This window comes from Leopardus geoffroyi, chromosome B1 (assembly GCF_018350155.1).
Source record: "Leopardus geoffroyi isolate Oge1 chromosome B1, O.geoffroyi_Oge1_pat1.0, whole genome shotgun sequence".
Lineage (NCBI taxonomy): Eukaryota > Metazoa > Chordata > Mammalia > Carnivora > Felidae > Leopardus > Leopardus geoffroyi.
Window position 1 is genome coordinate 92,957,635 of NC_059327.1, and position 24,016 is coordinate 92,981,650.

Genomic DNA, 24,016 nt, shown 5'->3' on the forward strand with positions numbered 1-24,016 from the left:
AGAGACAGCATGAGTGAGGGAAGGGCAGATAGAGAGGGAGACAGAAAGAATCCTAAGCAGGCTCCACACTGTCAGCACAGAGCCTGACATGGTGTTCGAACTCATGACTGAGAGATCATGACCTGAGCTGAAACCAAGAGTTGGACCCTTAACTGACTGAACCACCCAGGCGTCCCTTTTCCTAATCTTATTTTAACCTCCAGGCAGCATTCCCATGTTAAACACATTGTCCTTTTTCATATCTTCTCCTTCCTTGATGTCTGAGTCAACAAACTCCCAGTGTCCTACCTTCCAGATAGCTCATTCCCATTCTCTTGTGCAGTATCTTAATGCTTTATCATCACCTACCTATTGGGTTTTCCCACAGAACTATCCAGGGACTTTTTCTCCTCATTTGATATACTCTAATGGGGTAATTTTATTAGTCTGGATTCTTGATTTCAAGCAACAAAAACATACTTTGATTATCATAAGTGAACAGTGACTATATTGGACTTGAAGATTAAATAGGAGACTAAAAGAAGATGGAAGCCTAGCATAGTGAAACACCTTTCATACGCAGTTCTGATTCTCTGTATTCTCTTCCCTTCCATTTTATTCTATCAACATTCCACCTTCTATCAATATTCCCTCTTGGACCTGTCATTCAATATTCAAAAGTCTGTGAGCATCTGACTCACCAAAACTATGTTTGCCCTTAGCTTGTGTGGTTGTGTATGTGAGTGTGGTTGTGTGTGTGTGTGTGTGTGTGTATATGTATGTGCGTGGCAGGTTCTTACAGGTAGTGAATAGATCTAAATAAAAACTTTAAAGGCATATCATTACTTTTAAGAATATCTTCAAAGTCTCAAATGATTAAACAGGTTTCTCATTTGCTGTCTTTTGTCTAACTAATCACTTGTTATGTCTCACCTCAGTTTCTTCATTCTTTACTCCAGTCATTTTGAACCTCTTTCAGCAATTCTGAAATAACACACATTGAAATCAGAAATATGTTTGTTACACATCACATGGCTAAATTGTAATTAACCTCTTCAATTTTAATTGTGTGTTTGTGTGAGGGCACTTGGGTGGCTCAGTTGGTTAAGTGGCCAACTCTTGATTTCAGCTCAGGTCATGATCTCACAGTCACGAGCTCAAACCCGCTTTGGGCTTTGCACTGCTTGAGATTTTCTCCCTCCCTCTATCTCTGCCCCTTCCCCGCTTGTGTTCTCTCTCTTTCTCTCTCTCAAGATTAAAAAAAAAATGTTTTTCTGTGTGTGGAAAGCAATCCTGGACACTGCCCACTGCCCAGTCTGTAGATGTCCCTACACTGGGCTTTCATGAAAACCTTAATTTTTCCACATGAGAACACTTGATAAGGCATACTTACATTGTAATTCCTTATTTTTCTCTCTAAATTATTGAAGGCTAGACCTTGCTTATTGTACTTACCAATATACCCCCGTAAGAATATTATAGAAGATGGTAAATACTTAGCAGATAAACATATACTTTGGAAAGACTATCCTACTCAGTTAAATTATGAACTATTACTTTTAGAATAGATATATCCATGTTTTTAATTACATGTCTAATGCATCAGTTTATGAACCTTTTGTTTCGCAAAACTAATCACCATGTTATAATGTGGTGACCCAATAAGGTTGCCTATTTGAGCCAAAGAATGCATTAATATATTGATAAGCATTCTGTTCTATTTGACATTTCCATTTTTAAATTCTAAACTGGAGGGTTTTTTTTTTTTTTACTGAGGTTTATGAAAAGTCAGTTCACTGCACAATTTTCTCAATACTACTACTATTACTAATAAAAATAATAGCAACAGCAAAATCTTGCTGAGTACTCTGTGCCAAGAAACATTTTAATCACTTTAGAGTAATTAAACCATGCGTCCCTCATATATCTTTATGAAATAAAGATTAAATTATTCCCATTTGACAGCTGAAGAACCTGAAGTACAAGGGAGAAAAATATTGTGACTCACCAAGGTCACATAGCTAGTAGGTGTCAGGGTTGAGATTTGAATAGGAATAGTCTGGGTCCACGGTTCATCGTCATAATCCACTGCAGGTTATCAAACAGGTGAGTAATAGAGAGAACTGAGATCAAAAGCAAAGGATCAGCTTTATAAAACTGAATCAGAATAATAGCGTGGCCTGAGGCAAGAGGGGTGATCTACTACAGAATGGTGACTTACTCACCATTAAGAGCCAGAAGGAGCATCAGAACAATCATTGACCCTTGTAGGCTCTCTCTTTTTCCCACATTCTTTGTGAAAAAGTGCAAACTACCCTACTAGGCCAGAAGTAAAAGGAGTATATATTTATATATAAATAAATATAAAAAATATATATAAATATAAATATAAAAATATATATAAAGTAAAAGAAGTATATATTTATACATATAAACTGCCTTAAGTTAAACAAAAATACTCCAGTGATGATTTGTATTGTCTATTTCACTATTTCACTGTTAGATTCCTGGACTAAATTGGCCAATGATTAAACCTAGTACAGTATTTCAAACCTCTAGGAGGTTAATTAACTCCACGTTGGTATAGCATTCTTATCTCCTGTGAAAGCAACAAAGTAATGAACCCTTTATTTTTCTTTCAAGTTTTTATTTAGTTTCCAGTGAGTTAAATACAGTGTTATATTAGTTTCAGGTGTAGAACTTAGTGATTCATCACACACATACAACACCCAGTGTGCATCACAAGTGCCCTCCTTAATACCCATCACCCATTTCACCCATCCCCCTAGCCACCTCCCCTCTAGCAACCCTCAGTTTGTCCTCTGTAGTTAAGAGTCTGTTTTGGGGCACTTGGGTGGCTCGGTTGAGCATCCGACTTCTGCCCGAGCCATGATCTCGGGGTTTGTGAGTTCGAGTCCTATGTCAAGCTCTGTGCTGACAGCTCGGAACCTGGAGCCTGGTTGGGATTCTATGCCTCCCTCTCTCTCTGCCCCTCCACTGCTCACACTCTGTCCCTATCAATAAATAAATAAACATTAAAAATAATAATAAAAAAAGAGTCTGCTTCTCAGTTTGCCTCTCCATTTTCCCCCCATATATTCATCTGTTTTGTTTCTTAAATTCCACATGTGAGTGGAATCATGTGGTGTTTGTCTTTCTCTGACTGACTTATTTCACTTAGCATAATACCCTCTAGCTCCACCCATGTCATTGCAAATGGTAAGATTTCATTCTTTTTGATGGTTTAGTAATATTCCATTGTGTATGTGTATAAATATACATCATAGGGGCGCCTGGGTGGCGCAGTCGGTTAAGCGTCCGACTTCAGCCAGGTCACGATCTCGCGGTCCGTGAGTTCGAGCCCCGCGTCGGGCTCTGGGCTGATGGCTCAGAGCTTGGAGCCTGTTTCCGATTCTGTGTCTCCTTCTCTCTGACCCTCCCCCGTTCATGCTCTGTCTCTCTCTGTCCCAAAAATAAATAAACGTTGAAAAAAATTAATAAAAAAATATATATAAACATCATAAATATTATATGTAATATATATAATTTATATATTATTTATAATTTATATATAAATATACACCACATATATGTGTATATACTACACATATATACATATGTGTATACATTAATAATATATATTAATATGTAATATAAATATATATTTATATTTCTCATATATACACACACACACACATAAACTTCTTTATCCATTCATCAGTGGATGGACATTTGGGCTCTTTCTATAAAATTTGGCTAGTTTGATAATGTTGCTATAAACATCAGGGTATATGTATCTCTTCCAATCTTATATTTGCATCACTTAGGTAAATACCTAATGGTGTAATTGCAGGATCTTAGGGAAGTTCTGTTTGTAACTTTTTGAGGAAACTCCGACTGCTTTTCAGAGTAACTATGCAAGTTTTCATTCCCACCAACAGTGTGGTAGGGTTCTCCTTTCTCGGCATCCTCACCAATGTCTGTTTCCTGTGTCATTAATTTTAGCCATTCTGACAGGTGTCTCATGTAGTTTTGATTCATATTTCTCTGCTGATGAGTGATGTTGAGCATCTTCCATGTGTCTGTTAGCCATCTGGTTGTCTTCTTTGGAAAAGTGTCTGTTTGTGTCTTCTGCCCATTGCTTAACTGGATTATTTGTTTCTTGGGTGTTGAGTTTGATAAGTTTTTTTATAGATTTTGGATACTATCCCTTTATCAGATATGTCATTTGCAAATATCTTCTCCCATTCCATAGGCTGCCTTTTAGTTTTGTTGATTGTTTCCTTCACGGTGCAGAAGGTTTGTATTTTGAAGATGTCCCAATAGTTTATTTTTGCTTTTCTGTTTCTCTTGTCTCCAGAGACATGTGTAGTAAGAAGTTGCTATGGTCAATGTCAAAGAGGTTGTTGCCTATGTTCTCCTCTAGGATTTTGATGGTTTCCTGTCGCACGTTTAATTCTCTCATGCATTTTGAATTTATTTTTGTGTATGGGTATAAGAAAGTGGTCCAGTTTCATTCCTTTCCATGTCTCTGTCCAGTTTTCCCAACATGGTTTGTTGAAAAGGCTGTCTTTTTCCCATTGGATACTCCGTCCCGCTTTGTTAAAGATTAGTTGACCATATATCTGTGGGTCCATTTCTGGGTTTTCTATTCTGTTCCATAGTAATGAATCCTTTATATTCCACAGAACTGCACATGAGTATTGCTACTTTCTGCCAAGTTGATGTTTGTGGAATATCAATAATTACATACCAGTGCTTCTCTAATCTAACTGTTCACTGGAATCACAATAAAAATTTAAAAAGAAACGCAAATGTCCAAACACCTCTACAGGGCTCCTGGTTCAGAATCTCCAGTTAGAGTTTTGTCTGCACCTGATCCCCAAGCGTAGCCGGAGTTGATAATGACTGTCTTAAACAGCTAAGACTGTTAGCATGTACGGATAAATGATCTTAGAACAAAGATGATAATTGGTAAAAGTGTTTCTTGTTACTAAGAGAAGTAACAGATTAAATAAAAGCAAAAATAAGACGTGTAATCTCTATAGCAGAAAAAAGTTTTAGATAATTGGATAGGAGAAGGCTCGGCACCTGTGTGAAAAATGAGCTTAGCTAAACTAAAAGTGGATGAAGAAAAAGGAATGAGTCAAGGAAGTTAGCATAATTATATAGTGTACCTAAATAGAAATTAAAATCCCAAATGTTGCTTTGATTAAGTCAGACTTGAGTGCAGATTCAACATCATACTCTCATGCAAGATACGTGATTTTGATGTGTATACTTGGATTCAAAATATGAAGGACAAAGCATATATTTTAGTTGATCTTTGCTGTTCTTTCTCCCCTGAATTTCCCTCATCAGCTATTGTGGCCCCTAGCAACCCTGAATAGGTTATCATAACAGTTTCTCTCTCAAATATAAAATGAAAATAAATTATAAATATAATGTAAATACATAAATCTTGTTTTTTCCCTACTTCCCTTTAATACTCTGAGTTTTTATTTAGCTTAAATGTTGGGATTTTTCAACCTCTTGGAGCAAAATCTCTTTATTCAATTAAAAAGACATTCCCACCACTATCTTCCTTTCTTTTACATGTCTTTGGCCTGAAGCCCAATGCAATTTTGAGAGTATGTAACAAGTTTTTATGCTAGCATCAAGACTTTTAAATCATACTCGTAGTATTTCTGACTTGAAACTCGGGTCTTAATCTTTATTACATTTATAGGATTCAGTCAGTGTTTTACTTCTCTTGTGTTTCTGTTAATACATGTACTTTCCATAGCTGATGAAGCAAAGTTACATGTAATTACAAATCTAAAAAATCTAAGGTAATGAAATACAAATTTCAGTTATGAAGGTATATACAATGAGGATAACACAATACGTTCATTAATCTTGTTTCCGCGATGCTTCGCTTGGATCATATGAAAGTGTTCAGTGTTTAACATGTAGGTATATAACAGTACATAAGAGATACAAGACACAGATGTCATTACTAAAAAAAAAAAAAAAAAAAATTAAATAAACCATACACACAAACAAAAAAAAAAACCTCTTTCATTTTTTCCCTTTCAGTACAAAGGATCAGTGAGGTTCTGCCGCTTTTTCACACCACGAAATCAGAGAAGAGTGGAGATAACTTTGTGTGGTCTCATGTCACTAGGTATCAGTTACTTGTAAACGGATGAATCTAGGACATATCCTTCCTTCGTCAAAAATTATTTCGGGATTATTGAAGAAGATAAAATACACTATATAGCTTTTTTATTTTAAAATTGCTTTAAACATTTGTATCAGTAATGAATATCATTCCAAAAAATAAAAAAAAAAAAAAGACAGAGAGAGAAGCAGTGCTATGTTAGTTGATCTTGTAAAAAATGAGAATAAATAAGACCCCAATCTTCTATACCATTTACCTAATAGAAAATTAAGCTGTTAGTTTAAGTCTCCTTGGATTTCCCTACACCACTGGTTAGTATAAAGGTCTTGGCAGAACAACGGAGAAAGCCCCTGTGGTCGTCCATTCATAATGCCTACTGCAGTTCCGCTGCTTCTATGGTAAGAATAATCAGACGGCCAGGTATCCTTTTGAACATAGTAGTCTTAATGTAAAGCCCATGTACCTAAAATGTACCATGAAATTATTTCTTACCTCTCCTGAATGATTCAGGAAGGCAAGGTATATGCCCCACACAGAATCAACTATCTTCCTTCCTCACTCGAGGGAAATTTTCGCTTTTTTCTCTCCCTAAAATATCTGTATTGAAAAGTCAGCTTCCACCTTCCTATCCCATGCCCCCCAAACACCCCCTTCTTCACAACTCTTAGGACAATCTTTTAAGATGTTGAAGATTTCTGAAACAGGGACACCTGGGTGGCTCAATCGGTGAAGCATCTGACTTTGGCTCAGGTCATGATCTTGCAGTCTGTGGGTTCAAGCCCCTCATCAGGCTCTGTGCTGACAGCTCAGAGCCTGGAGCCTGCTTCAGACTTTGTGTCTCTGTCTCTCTCTGCCCCTTCCCTGCTCATTCACACACTCTCCCTCTCAAAAATTAATAAACATTAAATTTTTTTTTTTAATTTTTTTTTTCAACGTTTATTTATTTTTGGGACAGAGAGAGACAGAGCATGAACGGGGGAGGGGTAGAGAGAGAGGGAGACACAGAATCGGAAACAGGCTCCAGGCTCTGAGCCATCAGCCCAGAGCCTGACGCGGGGCTCGAACTCCGGGACTGCGAGATGGTGACCTGGCTGAAGTCGGACGCTTAACCGACTGCGCCACCCAGGCGCCCCTAAAAAAATTTTTAAAAAAGGATTTCTGAAACAAAAGACAGGAAGGTACAGGCTTAGAATACAAAAAGGACCCAATAAATAAAAGCTCTTTGAAATTGTTGTTACTGTTACTGTCATTGTTATATCAAATGTCCAGTATGAGTTCTAATATGTAAAATGTATAAGGAAGCTAATTTCTTGCTCATATTAATGTGGTATTAGGTTCAGTTTCCATGTGATCTAACTTTTCTGTGAAAGCAGTATCTTTTTATTTTATGAATTTTTTTTAAACTCAGGATTATGAGCAAACCACTTATTCAGTCTCAAAGAGGGAAAAAATAATGCAAGCAAAATTAGCCTAGCTTAGAAAAGTGTGAGCAAAAATGATTTAAAGGGTTGTCAGCAAAATCTAGTTCCCTTATGTTTAGTCTTAATTTTCTATACGCTTAAATATTGGCTTACTTAATAAAATTATTGTGAGTAGCCAAAAGAAAATGCTTGTGTGGGCTCTGTGAAATGCAAAAGATGATTTAGCATATATTTATAAATAGCTTTTGACTTCTCAGAAAGTTGTTCAACTGTATGCTCACCATACTGTATGACTGAACTTCTAAAATGATCATATTTGTGCGATGAACCAAGTGAATGCTTGCAGACATATGAAGAGAAGATCGGAATACTGGAACATGGTAACTCAGACCTGATGGCCCGGCTGATCTTGTTTTAAAACTATGTCAACTGTGGAGGCAAAACTATGGGCTGCCTACTTGTGGTCTTAAAATCAGTATCTATCACTCATATTTTATTTTTGGATTGAATTGTTCATTATGGGAATTGATGAATATAAGATCGTAGTTAGTGTTTATAATTCTTTGAGTCCTTTTTGCCTGTTGATATGAGTAATATAAGATGACTAGTAATGACTAGGACAAGGTTAGCTAAAGACAGGGTTTAAACATTAATAGATTAAATACTTTTCTAAACTGCTTATAAGTTTATATGGATGCACACACACATATACACATGCCCTCAAACGAAACAGTGAATATATATATTACATATTCGTTGATAAGTATGTTCCAAAGGTATTCATTTCTGTCTCGTATAATTTTAGCAATCCCATTTCATTTAACTGTGTTATTGATCTTACTTTTTTTTATCATAATTTTCATTTGCTTATCACTTGGGAATTTTCAAGCATACTTAAATATTTTATTAAACATGCATTTGAAGTAGGTGCAACCTGTTTCAAACACTGACTTAATGTATCACGGGATGGGAATTTTAACACAAAGATCCATTTAAAACGATCTTCTTCAGGCACAGAGAAACTGTTCAAATGTTTATAAGCATCCACAGAGCTCACCCCATGCACAGTGAGGTTGTCATTTAGAAGTTCAGTTATGGAGCAGAAGCCACAACAGCATGTTCAATAGGTCCAGTCTTCTGCAGAATCGGCACAGCCTGGTATCCATCAGCAAAAGCTCTGCACCTAACTGTTACAGGAGCCCTTCTGTTATTGTACATTTAAAGAGAATATCAAATAAAGTCCATATGCATACTTAAATATTTAGGATGCTATTTTTCTGGTAAAATTCCCCTTATGATATTACAAATACTTAGATTTTGTAAAGAACTAAATGGTATTCTAAAAGTAAGTACTGATTTATCTTTGAAGCAATCAAATAATTGTGAAACTTTGATGTGGGATTACTGGGATAAAATATTATGTAGTACCTAAGGCCAGTGTAGTTGATTTTCAGATGCCATCCTATTTATATCATTTCAACAAAAGACAACAAGCTCTTTATTCACAGTGAGAAGTAAGCATATGATAGTGGCAACATAATATATCAAAGGAAAGAAAATACAAGGCAAATGCAGTTTTATCACAGTGTATATATAAATGTAAAATTTATTCTTTAATGTGTATAAATTATACTGTCTTGGGATCCCACATTTCAGGAATATAATATGATTGACGGTAACCACTTAAATTATTTGGCTAAACCTTAGGACAGAATAGGTACGAATCAAAGGGAGACATGTGAGCTAGCAAACTCAAAAAGTTACGGTGCAAAATAATTATATGCAGATAACGATTCTAACGTATTTACCATATTTTGGATTGAATTTCTATATATTTTAACATAGAGTTTCTTCAACAATGTCATGTTTTATAGAACTGGATCATACCAAACAGTTTATATTTCTTATTCCATGAAATACTGTACCAAAAAACAGGTCACTTAAATTCCACAAAATATTCTATTTGATTTACTTCTCTGACATGAGCAGCTGGTTGATGTCACATATTTAAAAGATCTTTTATATCCGTTAGTCTTCTCAGTGTATTAATGGATTGATCAATAGGTTTAATAAGCTCTAAGAACATAGGATGAAGCAAATGTAAAAACTAACTGTTAATATGAGTATCCTAATATATTTTGCTAACACAGGCATCCCCACTGTAAGTGGGAATACAAATTGTTCACATTTTTAGGGAAAATACACTTAGTCTCTACCCAATAATTTCGCTGCTGGAAATTAAGTCACCAATATATTTGAAAAGGAAACAAATATATGTGTAAGAGAGTGTTCATCGTATTATTTGTACTGGAGTGGAGGTGGGACTAAATGAACAAGTATGCATTAAAGAGAATTGGTTAATTAAATTTTGTTACATTCATATAACAGATTACTCTGGAAATATTAAAAATAATGAGATGGAACACATTTACAGTTGGCAGGGAAACCATCTTATAAACACAACTTAAGTAGATAAAAATATTTTACTGGAAAAATAAGCAAGAAAATGTTTTCAATAATATGGAGGAGAAGTACCAGTGTGGTTAAAAACAGCATTTTCATTTCATACCTTAATGGTTGACTACTCTTACCTTTCCATGTGTTAAATCTAAAACTATTTATTTATTTATTTATTTATTTGTTTGTTTTTAATTTTTTTTAACGTTTATTTATTTTTGGGACAGAGAGAGACAGAGCATGAAGGGGGGAGGGGCAGAGAGAGAGGGAGACACAGAATCGGAAACAGGCTCCAGACTCGGAGCCATCAGCCTAGAGACTGACGCGGGGCTCGAACTCATGGACCGCGAGATCGTGACCTGAGCTGAAGTCGGTCGCCCAACCGACTGAGCCACCCAGGAGCCCCTAAAACTATTTATTTTTAATTTCCAGAGTGGTTATCAAGGATAGTGAGTCAACTTAACATTCTGCTTTATATTATTATTTTTTAAATACATATTATTTTTAAAAACTAACAAGCTGACCATCTAGAGCATAAATTTATTTTATGTAAAAGAAAAAAAGAAAAAAAATGCCTCTTATGGGATTTCTATTTCGGCTGTAGAAGTTTGAAAACTTAAATCTCCTATTTCTTCATCTATTAATATTCAAACTCCTGACAGAATAGGAAAATTTATTTGCTTAACATTTCAGTACTATTGTCTAGGGAAAAATGATTATGAATATTGAAAAAGTCACTATCTTGTAGAACTCCAATGATTTTACAGATTAAAACAATAAAAATAACAATTTTCACACAGTGTTGATGATCATTTCAATTCATGAATTTCATCATTTGCATAAGCCTTACAAAATCCTGAATTCAGACTTTTGTTTTACTAATTACGTACTTTTTAACATTTAAAAAAGAAATTGAGGTTATTTTTGCAATTGGTGACACATATTAACATAATTATGTGAAACCGAACTTTTTGTACAACTGTACTTTTACTTTCAGTAATTTCTTTTTTTTTTAATTTTTTTTACATGTATTTGTTTTTGAGAAACAGAGTGAGACAAAGCGTGAGCAGGGGAGAGGGGCAGAGAGAGAAGGAGACACAGAATCTGAAGCAGGCTCCAGGCTCTGAGCAAGAGGTCAGCACAGAGCCTGATGCGGGGCTCGAACCCACAAACTGTGAGATCATGACCTGAGCCGAAGTCGGATGCTCAACCGACTGAGCCACCCAGTCGCCCCTACGTTCAGTAATTTCTAAAGGTATCTGCAACATCCAATTAAGGTTTTTCTGTTCCAATTTTCAATTGGTAACAACTAATGCAGATTGTTTTTTGACTTCAATAAATATATTTCTTAATGAAATAAATATTAAAGAAATTACGTATATACTCGATTAAACAAAACCTTACCCAAACTGCCAGCATCTAGTTCTCAATTATTTTGGGCAACAAATATCCATTATACAGAATACTGGAAGGTCCAGAATTTTGCCATAATTATAACCTAAAAAGCTAGTTGGTTAACTTTCATAGATGCTGTCATAAGACACAACACAACTGGATCAGAGACAAGTTAACTTCACTGTTAACAGCAAAAGTTGTACCAAGAGTTTCTTATTGGTGCTGTTTCCCCATGCTCTCCAGTCCCCATGGGGCAGCGCAGGTGGGCTGAGAAAAATGCGCACAGACTGCACCTTATGGGAGAGAAACACTGCGAGCTGAGATAATCTCCTTTTACCGTAAACCTGCTTTTTGTCTGGAGGCAAGGCGTTACATCAAGATTGCACACTGCAAGCACTTTTCCTGAGAAGTGGCCCATATAAAGAGTGGCCAAGGATTTGCATTCCTTTGTTTTGTTTTTAATGAATGCTTATAGCAAGTTTATTCATAATAACAACACGTGGGCACAACCCAGATATTCTTTAACATGCGAATAAATAACTCTGGTGCATCCAAATCATGGGATTCAGCAACAAATACAAAAGTGCTTTTAAGAGACAGAAAACGCTGTATGAATCTCTGGAGATTCATAAAAGAAATACAGTAAAAAATAAACGCTAAAATGTTATATTTTATGATTAAATGTATGATTCCATTTCTATAGTATTCTTTTTTTTTTTTTTTTTCAACGTTTATTTATTTTTGGGACCGAGAGAGACAGAGCATGAACGGGGGAGGGGCAGAGAGAGAGGGAGACACAGAATCGGAAACAGACTCCAGGCTCTGAGCCATCAGCCCAGAGCCTGACGCGGGGCTCGAACTCACGGACTACGAGATCGTGACCTGGCTGAAGTCGGACGCTTAACCGGCTGGCCACCCAGGCGCCCCCTTTTTTTTTTTTTTTCCATTTCTATAGTATTCGTAAGATGACAAAGTTATAGAAATGGATAGCAAGTTAATGGTTGCCAGAAGTTAAGGAGAAAGTAGGGAGAAGGAAGAAGTATGGCTATAGATGGGCAACACGAGGAATCCAGGCGCTGATAGAAATGTTCTGTATCTTGACTTCATCAGTGTCAATTTCCTACTTGTGATACTGTCCTACCTTTTGCAAATGTCGCCCTAGGGGAAATTGAGTAAAAAGTACATGAGATTTTTCTGCGTCATCTTTTACAATGTGAATCTAAAAGTATCTCAAACTAAAAGTTTGATTTAACAAGCAATGTGTGCCTTCTTTTCCTATTTTGAGTAATCCTCCAAAAATAGAGGTTAATATTTTTATTCCTTTGTGTATCTTTCACTGAAGAACTGATGAAAGAGCAGAAAAGAAAGGGAGACATAAGAATATAAATATTCTATTCTCAGCATAATAGCAATAACTCACAGGACCTGTGGAAGATTGTCCCTTATTACAATTGTTAACAATTTTTTTATTTAAATTAAGAATGTTTTGGGGTGCCTGGGTGGCTCAGTCGGTGGAGTGTCTGATTTCAGCTCAGGTCATGGTCTCGTGGTTTATGGGTTCAAGCCCTGAGATGGGTTCTATGCTGACACTTCAGAGTCTGAAGCCTGCTTTGGATTCTGTGTCTCCCTCTGTCTCTGCCCCTCCCCCACTCATTCTCTCTCTTTCTCTCTCTCTCGCTTCTCTCTCTCTCTCAAAAATAAACATTAAAAAATAAAAAATAAAAATGTTTTATTATATGACCCACACAATGTTCACAGTGTGTATGTCATAAAACATGACTGACATGTGATGAATTTAATTTTTTTGTGGGGTCTTCTGGAATCTCTGTTTTAATGTCGGACTATAAAAAAATGTAGTACATTGGAGAAAATGTCAGTGATACGGAACTCAATTCCTTTCTACATTCATTAGGAACAAGCTGATATAAAGACCACAAAAGGTAATCATAAGCAGGTAAGTATTGGAAGTAGACTGATTAACCTAGCAGAAAGAAACTTAAAGTAGCAGCAAGTTTTTTTAAATACTAAGGATGGCTAGGGCTAAGGAAGGGAATGTTATGCCTAGAGATGTTAGAAGATTCACACGTTATCAGTTACACCTAGAGTTTGAAATAAATATACAATTCTGACAGGAAACTATAAGCCTCAAATAAAATCACCCTAGATTCAACCCAGGAAACTTAATGACCCCAAGATCAGAAAAAAATTAGATCTCTAATAGTGGGTTGATCGGTTGGATGTCCACAAACATATTGAGGATGGAAAATAAGACAAAAAGTAGAGTGAGATAAAAATGACGGGGTGAAAGTATGCAAACAGAGATTGCATGAGACAAATATTAGTTAAGGATTCAGTGATGTGTTTCCCTTGTCCAGACGCATGTGGTTTTTATTTCAATACTCTTTTATGAAAGGAAGGAAATGCAAAAAAAAAACAAAAAACAAAAAAAAAAAAACAAAAAAAACCCCATACCTTCTAATTCAAAATGTTGCTTGCCTAGCAACGGTCATTGCAACTTCCCAATCTCTTGTGAAAAACCTTATGTTAAATGTTAAAAAATATAGTGTCACAACACTGAAAAATAAGACTAACAGGAAACAAAATGTGGAAGTCTGTATGGTATTATCATTAAGCAAAACACCGCTAAGGTCCTTGATTTATATGAATTTACTGAGAGTTTACTTAGTGGAACAGATACTGATAAAGACTAGAAAGATCCTTTAAACTTTCCCCATGTCTGCTAACTAATACAGAAACCCAACACTTATACTAACCTTCCACTGTCGAATCACCTCCCTTTAATTTTTATTTAAAAAATTAATGTTTATTTTAAAGAGAGAGGGAAAGCATGAGTGATGGAGGGGCAGAGAAAGAGGGCGACAGGATCCGACGCAGGCTCTGTGCTGACAGCAGATAGCTCAGTGTGGAATTCGAACTCACAGACCATGAGATCATGACCTCAGCCGAATTCTGATGCTTAACCAACTGAGCTTAACCAACTGAGACACCCTTCCTTTATTTGTTTAAGTGCGGTGTTCACGAGACACTGCTCTGTTACTTGATTTCAACACTTCCGTTTTCAGACCCAAACATTGGGCTTTGACTGCAATTTAAGAAGATGCAAAAAACACAAATTATGTTAGGATGTGTGCCCGGTCTGGATCTAATGAAGCCCCCAAACAAACAAACAAATAAAAATGTATGAATAGTTATTTGCCAAATGGAACAGCCTGTGTTGGGGAACGGGGAGCAGTTTTCCATGTCTATAGAGCTTGTGGCATTTTTTATACTAGACTATCATTTCAACTATGTTTTGATCACAGAAGTCTGGGAAGATAGAAGGGGTATATCCTTTGGGAGAAGAAGAAGCTACCTTTTCTGACCAGGATAATAATATCTCTTTCTGAGGCAAATGCCAGGCATATTTGCTAGCAGCCTTCTTCTAAAACCTGGGATTTTTCTAATCTCAGGGCTCTTCGGACTTAACACAAACACATTCACCTGGATTTGCCCTGCATTGCCCTGGGGAAGGGCAACGGAGACCTATATGGACATCAAGCAAAGGCTGCCTGCTGTGCTGTGAGAAATAAATTACTTTGTCTTTGACCCGGAGTTTCCTGTGTTTTGCAAGTATTTATAAAACTGTGGCAAGCTAACTGCTGTTAACTGTTAACTTGAAAGTAGGTAAATCTCAGGCCCTTGAGAGTTCTAAGCATGAAGCTGATGTCTTCTAAACTCCTGCCCCTTTCTCCTTGTGGCCAGTCTCTAAAGCCTCTTTAGGAATCTGAACAAATGCCCAAAATGCAAACAAGAGGGAGGCATGTCATCTTATCATGATACCTGTTTCTCTACTAATTTAGAAGAAGCAGTAACATCTTATTTTCTTATTTGAATACCTTTCAGTGCAAAATAAAAAAAAAAAAAAATACAACGAATTATGCAAGGCCTACCCCAATCTCCAACACCTGGGCCCATATATATTGAACCGGGAGAGAAGAACATAAGTATTCCTGTCGATGAGAGGGATTTACATAGAAAGTAATCCTGGCTCTCTGCCCCATGTCAGCTCTGCTGCTCTGATGAATGTTTACATCCCTCTGCCCCTTCCACCCCACTTCCTAGCCAAGGGTCTGAGATGTTCCTGGGAGGGGCAAGCATTTGAGATCCCTTCTGAGCTTCTACTCATTGTCTTAGGTTCGGGACCTTAGGATAGAACAGTAAATGTCTGGAGTAAGCACTGCCCTTACTTCAGGGATCTCCTTTTGGGATCTGAGAAGAAGACAAACAGCACAATTGAGAGTGGGGCCTGACACTCCTATGACACTAGAAAAATAGGGAGAGAAGAAATGTGTCAAATCTCCAAGAGTGGATCTCAGCCCCTGTGCCTAGCAGAGTGGGAAGGGAATTAATTTCTCCAAAGGGCTCCCTGCACACAGGCTCTACCCTTCCTCCTCTGTCTGAATCTGTTTTACCAATGAAGTCAGGCTGGGCACTTCACATTGGACAAGAAATGAAGCATAGTCTAGCTTTGGAGTGAAGCTGGAAGTGATTAGAGGATCGTGGTTATGTTGTTGCCACCTTTCCAGCCCACTGAGGTTCTCCTGAGTCCAGGAGAAATAGGAGCTCCTAGATCCCTATAAGGTTTTGGACTCACCTTCAGTTGCCATGGAATTTCCTAGAAAAATTTCTCAAGAAGAGAAATAATTATTTTTAGGGGTACCGGGGTGGCTCAGTCGGCTAAGCATCCAACTCTTGATTTCGGCTCAGGTCATGATCTCAGTGTTCATGGGCTCAAGCCCTGAGTCGGGCTCAATGCTGACAGCATGGAACCTGCTTGGGACTCTGTCTCTCTCTCTGCACCCCCCCCCCACTTGTGAAGGCTTGCGCTCTCTCTCTCTCTCTCTCTGTCTCCAAATAAGCAAATTAAAAAAAGAAATAATCATTTTTAAGAATGTTAAATGGTAAACGCCTATTAGAGTTCAAGATACACAAAACCACACAAGCCAGTTTATTTTGAAAACAAGTTTTTGATTCACTTTAAAGTAAAACTTTTCTGGACAGTCACATAGAATCTTCTCAGTCTAGGTTATAAAGGTAGTGTAACTCTATCAATTAAGCTAATCTATACAGCACATATCAGTGAAAACTAAAGGATTATCTCATAGACATAGATGCAAAACTACCAAATGAAAGCTGGCAATCCCTTTCTTACCAGTCCAGCAGAACTTAAAAGTTCATCATGACCAAATAAGTTTTAACTAGATATAATTTATATTAGTAAAGGTATTGCGATTATGTCTCATATAAATACATAAAAGGGAAATGAAAACAAAAAACTCATGATTAACTCAATCAATAAAGCACTGGAAAAATACACATCCCTTCCTTGAAATAAATATAAATATCAAGGAAAAAGTACCTCTAACCAAATTATAACAAGATGGTTTCCATTTTATTGAAAAAAAAAAAGGGTTCATTCCCTTCAGCACATAAATATTCTGTAATATCTTTCATTTTAAAATAAACAAAGGCCATCCTTACTCCTATTTCCCCAGACAACCATAATTAACTCTCTCTTCTCCTTTATAGCAAAGATCCTCCAAATATTTCACCCCATTCTCTTTTGACCTTTCCTTAATTAGCCTTTGGTACTATGCATTCCATGGATACTGCTCCTTACAAAGTCACGAAAGTCTAGATTCCATGGTCTTCATTATTCTTCCTTAGTCTCTGTAACATTTATTTGTCTTTTTCATTGTATTTGACTTCAGATACCATATTTCCAATTTTTCTCTTACTTCAGTGACTACTCCTTATGGTTAACTATTCTTTGATAATAATTCCTTCTAATTATGTCCCCTGAATCCAGGAGTGCTCCAGGATCTAGTTTTTTAATCTTCTTTTGTGTATATTCAGGCTTTGGCTCTCAGGATTTGATTTTGAGTCTGTAACAACTATCCGCTAATAATTCTCAATTTTATATATCCAGACCCAGGCTCTCTCTCAGACTAGATTCATATATCCGTCTGCCCACCAGATACTTTCTTTTAAGGTCAAATGTATCATCTCATTCTCTGTGTGACCAAAACCATGGTCTTGGTCTCCTGCCCACAACATCCACCTGCTCTTATATCCCATTATCTCAGTCTGTGGCATTCAGTTGCTAAAGAAAGTCATTTGAAGTTGATGGTGACTCCTTTCCCACACACCCTAAATCCAATCTAGCATGAAATCCTGATTTATTTACCTTCTACATATGTCCTGAATTGAAGTGTTCTCACCACCTCAACCATTATCTATTACCTTTCTCTAAACCACCATCAGAGGTACAATTTCTTAACCACTATTGCCTTCTCAACACTGAATTCTACACACTGTAGCCAGAAAGAGCCTTTAAAACTGATGGCCAGAAAATCTAAATCCCTTATCTTCGTGTAAGGAGGCCCTTCATGATCTGTCCTGGCTCTGTGACCTAACTCATCTCCTACTTCTCGCTGGCTTGTCATGTTCCCAAGCTACCACCTTACTAGTGCTCAAATACACCAGGCACTTTGCATTTGCTGTGACCCTCAATGTTCCCTCAACCTGCACTTCTGCCTAAATATATTACTTTTCTCCAGATTATACCTCAATTCCTGTTACAGCTCTATGATTACCTCCCCACGTGATCTTATATCACGTACAGTTTTGATTGGTAACTTATTCATTCATTTATTCATTCATTCACTTTATATATGTCCACATCACTGAAATGTAAACAGTGTGGAGGAGATAAGAAATGTGTCACTTTTCTTCACTATTCTATTTGTATTATTCGGACAGTGACTAACATGATATAATCATTCTCAAAAATGTCAAGAAAATAAATGGAATAGGGAATTTAGACAATGGTCACATCATACAGGACCCTGACCTGGAGCTTGGATTTGATTTTGAAGGTAGTGAAAATTTTGAGGTTTCAGACATAGTTAATTTTTACTTTTCAAAGATCATTCTCACTTCCTTTGAGAGTTGACTATCTGGAAGAAAAACAATAGAAATAAGGAACCTAGTTAGAAAGTTCATTTAGTGACTTGTAATATTTATTACTTGGAAAAATAAGTGTTTATAATATTCTTATATTATACCACAATGACTTCTAAATGGATTCAAGAATTAAATATTAAAAATAAAGCCATAAAATATGAGAAAAATATGTAAATATTTTTATAAAGTCACAATAAGGAGTGGCTCTAAGTAAGACATCGGAGATTGGAAAAGTTAAATAGTTTTGTTATATATAATTACAAACATTTTAGATTTTCTATATGATTAAGTTATCATAAGGTGAGGAAAAAGGTAAATAACAATCTATGTGAAAACAACTGAAATGTGTCTTAAATAAAAGTAGTTAATTTTATAAATATTTTAAAACATTATTAATTATGCTAATTATTCATATACCCAAAGAAAATGATTGGGGCAAAAAGCAAAGGAAACTCAAAAAAGGTTTTAAATTTTTAATGAATATGTAAAAATAATGCTAAACTTACTACTAATACAGATACATATGAAGATAGTGAATTGATGCTATGCCTAACTTAATCAATTTTAACAAAATTTAATCAAATTATATCATTTGTTGACAAGGGAAAAGTGAAACTAAAAGTTCATTATTTACAATATGAATATAAATTGGTGCAAACTTTCTGAAAACCATTAATAATAAAATAATTAATAATTGAAATTAATCATACATTTTAAAGTTACAGACAATTTTGTACATCCAGACAGTTTTATCTATAGGAAGCTTTGTTAAGAAAAAAAAAAATACAGAAACTTGAAAAATATATGTGTAAGAAAACATTTATCATAACAATCTAATGGGAAAAAATGAAAAAATTAACGTATGGTTAAATTAATTAAAATTAAAGTATGTATTTATAAATACAGTATGGTAAATTATAGAAGGGTATTGTATTCCAACAATAATGCATAAAAATGAATATACACATATATGAGGATTATATTCTACTCCAATCTTTATTCATTTCCAAATAATATACTTTGGGTGTCTTAAAGAGAGTAAGTTGATGATCTACACTATTTTTTTTTTAATTCAAGTATAATTAACTTATAGTGTCATATTAGTTTCAGGCATACAATCTACTATATTTTGATACCCTACTGTTCAATTTATTTTAGTCTTCCATAGGTAAAAAGCCTCCTTTTATCTAATAGGCTTTATGTTTTCGAACAGTTTCATGTTTGCAGCAAAATTGAGAGGAAGGTCAGAGATCTGCCATATGCCTGGTGCACCCACACGTGCACAGCCTTGCTGTTATTAATATTCCCCATCAGAACGGTTCATTTGTCCCTCCACAGGTTTTTGTGTGGAAATAAGTTTTCAACCCTTTTGGGAAAGTACCAAGAAGCACCAGTGTAGTGGTATCTCATTATTGTTATAATTTGCTTTTCCCTAATGACAGATGATGTGGAGCATCTTTTCATATGCTTATTTGCCATCTGTATGTCTTCTTTGGTGAGGTATCTGTTAAGATTTGTGGCCCATGTTTAAATCAGGTTGTTTGATTTCTCATTGCTGCTGACTTTAAAAGTTCTTTTTATGTTTTGAATAGTAGCTTTCTTTTGGATATTTCTTCTGCAAATTTTCTTGAAGTCTGTGGCTGTTTTTATACTAATGCATAAGCGATTACTAGTTCAGGTTGAAAGTAAGGTGGCTATGTCATGATTAGTACATTAAAGGCAGCGAACACAACATGATAGTTACAATATGCTATAAGAGAAGTAAAAAATATTTACATTTAATTTTGAATAATAAGCTGAGCTTCTTTTTGAGTAGTGAAAGGTATTCTATAGTTGGATGCAGCTTGAGATAAGGTAGAGAGAAATATTCTTAAAGGTTTTATATATATATATATATGTATATATATATATATATTTATGCATGTGTATATGTATATATGTGTATATGCACATTTATGTCTGAATAATCTTAGTAATAATAAAATGGTATAACATTCTGATTTATGTTCTAAATATATTTATGAATTAATATATTAAGAAACAACAGACAGAAACCTGTAAGGAAAGGTGAAATCTTGTGGCAAACTGCATTAAATTTAAGAATCCATTGTGTTTTATTTTTGAAACTTTGATTAGCATATTGAAGAACGTATCAGTATCAGTTATCTATCTTGCAAGTGTCATAGTGGTTAAGAAATTTTGTTAACTCTCTTGTTTAAGATAATTATCTTAATGCTCTCATGAAGAACAGGATGTCATTTCTCATGATATTTTGGTGACAGCAGTATTCTATAGGCAGCAGCTAAAATTTTGATAAAAGCTGTTGAGGAGTTTAAGAACTATTATTTTAATCTCTCTGATTTTAATAAGAATTCATTTGGACTCACAGCATGGAATGATAGATAATGCATATTAATCTTTCTTTGGAAATAACATAGCAAATAGAACAAAATGCATACTCCATTAAAGTAAATTTTACTTCCTATCCAAATGTGACCTCATTCCCTCCCCACCTGACTCACCCTTCTTAATCATCCTGAAGAGCTATTTAATCAAAAGTTCTGTTTATTCTATGTCCTCAGTATCTCCTAAATCAGTATTGTATGGTTTTATTCCCAATATCACCATGTTGCTAGTGGTGATCATCTTTTCTCAAAAAAGAAAAAAAAAAAAAAGAAATAAAAAAGGAAGAAATAACAAAATAATCTCTATTGTAGCCTACTTCAGAAACCTTGTGAGGTGACTTTGTTTTTTTCCCCTCGGGAAAACATAACATAGACTTCTCAATGCAGTAAAAAATACTTTTAAGTAGAAATTAGTAGAATTTTATGAAAAACAATGATTTGTGTGCTCCAAAAAATGGTATTGGAAGTTAAATTTAACATGGAAACATCTTGGAATAAGTTATAGTACTCTATTTTGGTAAATTTCCACATAAGGTACCTATATTTCTATAGGGAGTGTTTTGGAGAATTGTTTAATATCAAGTATGACAGATGATTTACTCGATTATTTTATAAATAAACGACAAGTGATTCTAAGAGGGCATTATCTCCAACAAATATCCACACCTAAGAACTTTCTTTAAGGTTGACAAAATCTGTTTATGTGGAAACACATTACTAAATAAATATATGCAATTATTTAAGTACACAAAAAACCTAAGCATTCTTCCATGCATTTTAAATTTGATAAAATACAGAAGAATAATTTCCATTTCAATGACTACATATCTCACAGAAATTTGATGGGGAAAAGGGAGAAATAATACTTGAAAAATATTCCTTCACAATTTGGCTAAATAAGGATATTACTCAAATGAAAAAGATGATGAAATAATACTGGTTCCCTAAAAGTAACCAAAGCTCCAGAAACCTGTCAAGTTGGGGAAAAAAAAAAAAAAAGTTGTTCTATTCTTTTTATTTATTTTTGAGAGAGAGAGAGAGAGAGAGAGAGAGAGAGAGAGAGAGAGATTGTGAGTGGGGGACGGGCAGAGAGAGAGGGAGACACAGAACTCGAAGCATGCTCCAGACTGGGCGCTGTCAGCACAGAGCCCGAAGTTGTGCTATTTTTTAATCAAACAATTTATATTATTCAAAAACATTAGCATTATTTAAATTCACTGAACTTGAATGTAAGAAATATAAAAGGCATACTTGTTCATTTACACCTTAAGAATTTTCAATGCAGTAGGAAATTAATTTTAAGTAACTTTTTCTGAATATAGGATAGATATACTAGATTGAACATTAATTTGTTCTTCTTACCTAAAACAGTTTTAGGTAAATTGGAAAGATGTATTTAAAATGTACACTATTGTTTTTCTTGTTTTTTTTTCCTTTTATTTTTAAACCAAGAGTTGCACTGCAGCAATTTCTCCCATATAATGTTCCAAATCTCAGGTTGTGGAGTTCACGCTTCTCATTTAAAGGTGTGAATATTACTGCTATAAATGGCTTAGCCATCTGTAGATCATAACACAGCTGTCTGAATTCTACCTATGGTGGTAAGTAGCTGTCTTTCTGAATCAGTTCTTATAACTGACTGTGGTGACCTTGACTTTGTATTGATTTGGCCACCATTAAATGAAGAAGACTTCTATTATTTGCTGTCTCATCCATTACTATGAGTTTTCAAAATATTTTCTACAATATCGGCAGCAAAAAATTTCATTCTCTGAAGAAACATTTAACTGGACAGAAAGAATTTCAGACTACAATAGGTCAAGAAAAGGATTTTTACATTGCAAATCCATTTTAAAAACACCAAGATTTTGGGACACCTGGGTGGCTCAGTCCGTTAAGTGTCTGACTTGAGCTCAGGTCATGATCTTACAGTCTGTGAGTTCGAGCCCCGTGTCGGGGTTTGTGCTGACAGCTCAGAGCCTGGAGCCTGCTTCGGATTCTGTGTCTCCCTCCTCTCTGCCCCTCCCCTGCTCATGCTCTGCTTCTCTCTGTCTCAAAAATAAATAAAAACATTAAAAAAAAAATTAAAAATACCAAGATTTTATCTAGGTTGACATCTTCTTATAGCATAATAATTAGTGTTTTTTTATAAAAGACATTTAACAAAGAAGATAAGTATATATAATTATTAAAATATTTTCCATTGATATTTAACTCCATTGCCATGTATTATAAAATAATACTGATTACTATTATTTTAATTTACTTGTTATAAAAAATAACTTTTTAAATGTACAGTTCTTTGTATTTGTAAACATGCATGGATTCTAAGCACTGCAACCAAAGGCAATAAACAGAACAATTCAAACACGCCCAAATAATTCTCTCATCTGATTCCTACATTTTTCCATTTCTAGAGTGTCAATTACATAGAATTATAGAGTATGTCACCTTTTGAGTCTGGGTTCTTTGACTTCATATAATGTCTTTAAGAACTTGTTTATGTTGTGGCTACATAAACACTGAGTATTACACTGAGTGATATAACAGTTTATTAATTCATTCATCCATTAATGCATATTTGGATCATTTCCAAGTTTTGGCAATTATCAACAATGCCATTCTACAACATTTATGTTTAGGTTTTCACATGAGCATAAATGTTCATTTCTTTAGAATAAATACCTAGAAAAACTGCAAATCCAAGGTGATTCAGTATTATTAAGTTATAACAAAACAAAACAACACCTCCACACCACATTTTAGAGAATTTTTTTTTTCCTTTATTGTTTTCTTTCCTTCATCTCTTCTCTGACTCTACACGAGGCCTGGCATATTTCAGGTGCTAAATAGATTATTGTTTAATATAAATAAAATAAATCTTTATTTTTTTTAATTATCCTATTATGGTGTATCATTTCTTAATAACAAAACAACTAAATGTCCATCAACTGATGAATGGATAAAGAAGTTGTGGTTTACATATACAATGGAATGCTATTTGGCAATGAGAAAGAATGAAATATGGCTTTTTGCAGCAACGTGGTTGGAACTGGAGATTGTTATGCTAAGTGAAATAAGTCATACGGAGAAAGACAGATACCATATGTTTTCACTTTTATGTCGATCCTGAGAAACTTAACAGAAGACGATTGAGGAGGGAGGAAAAA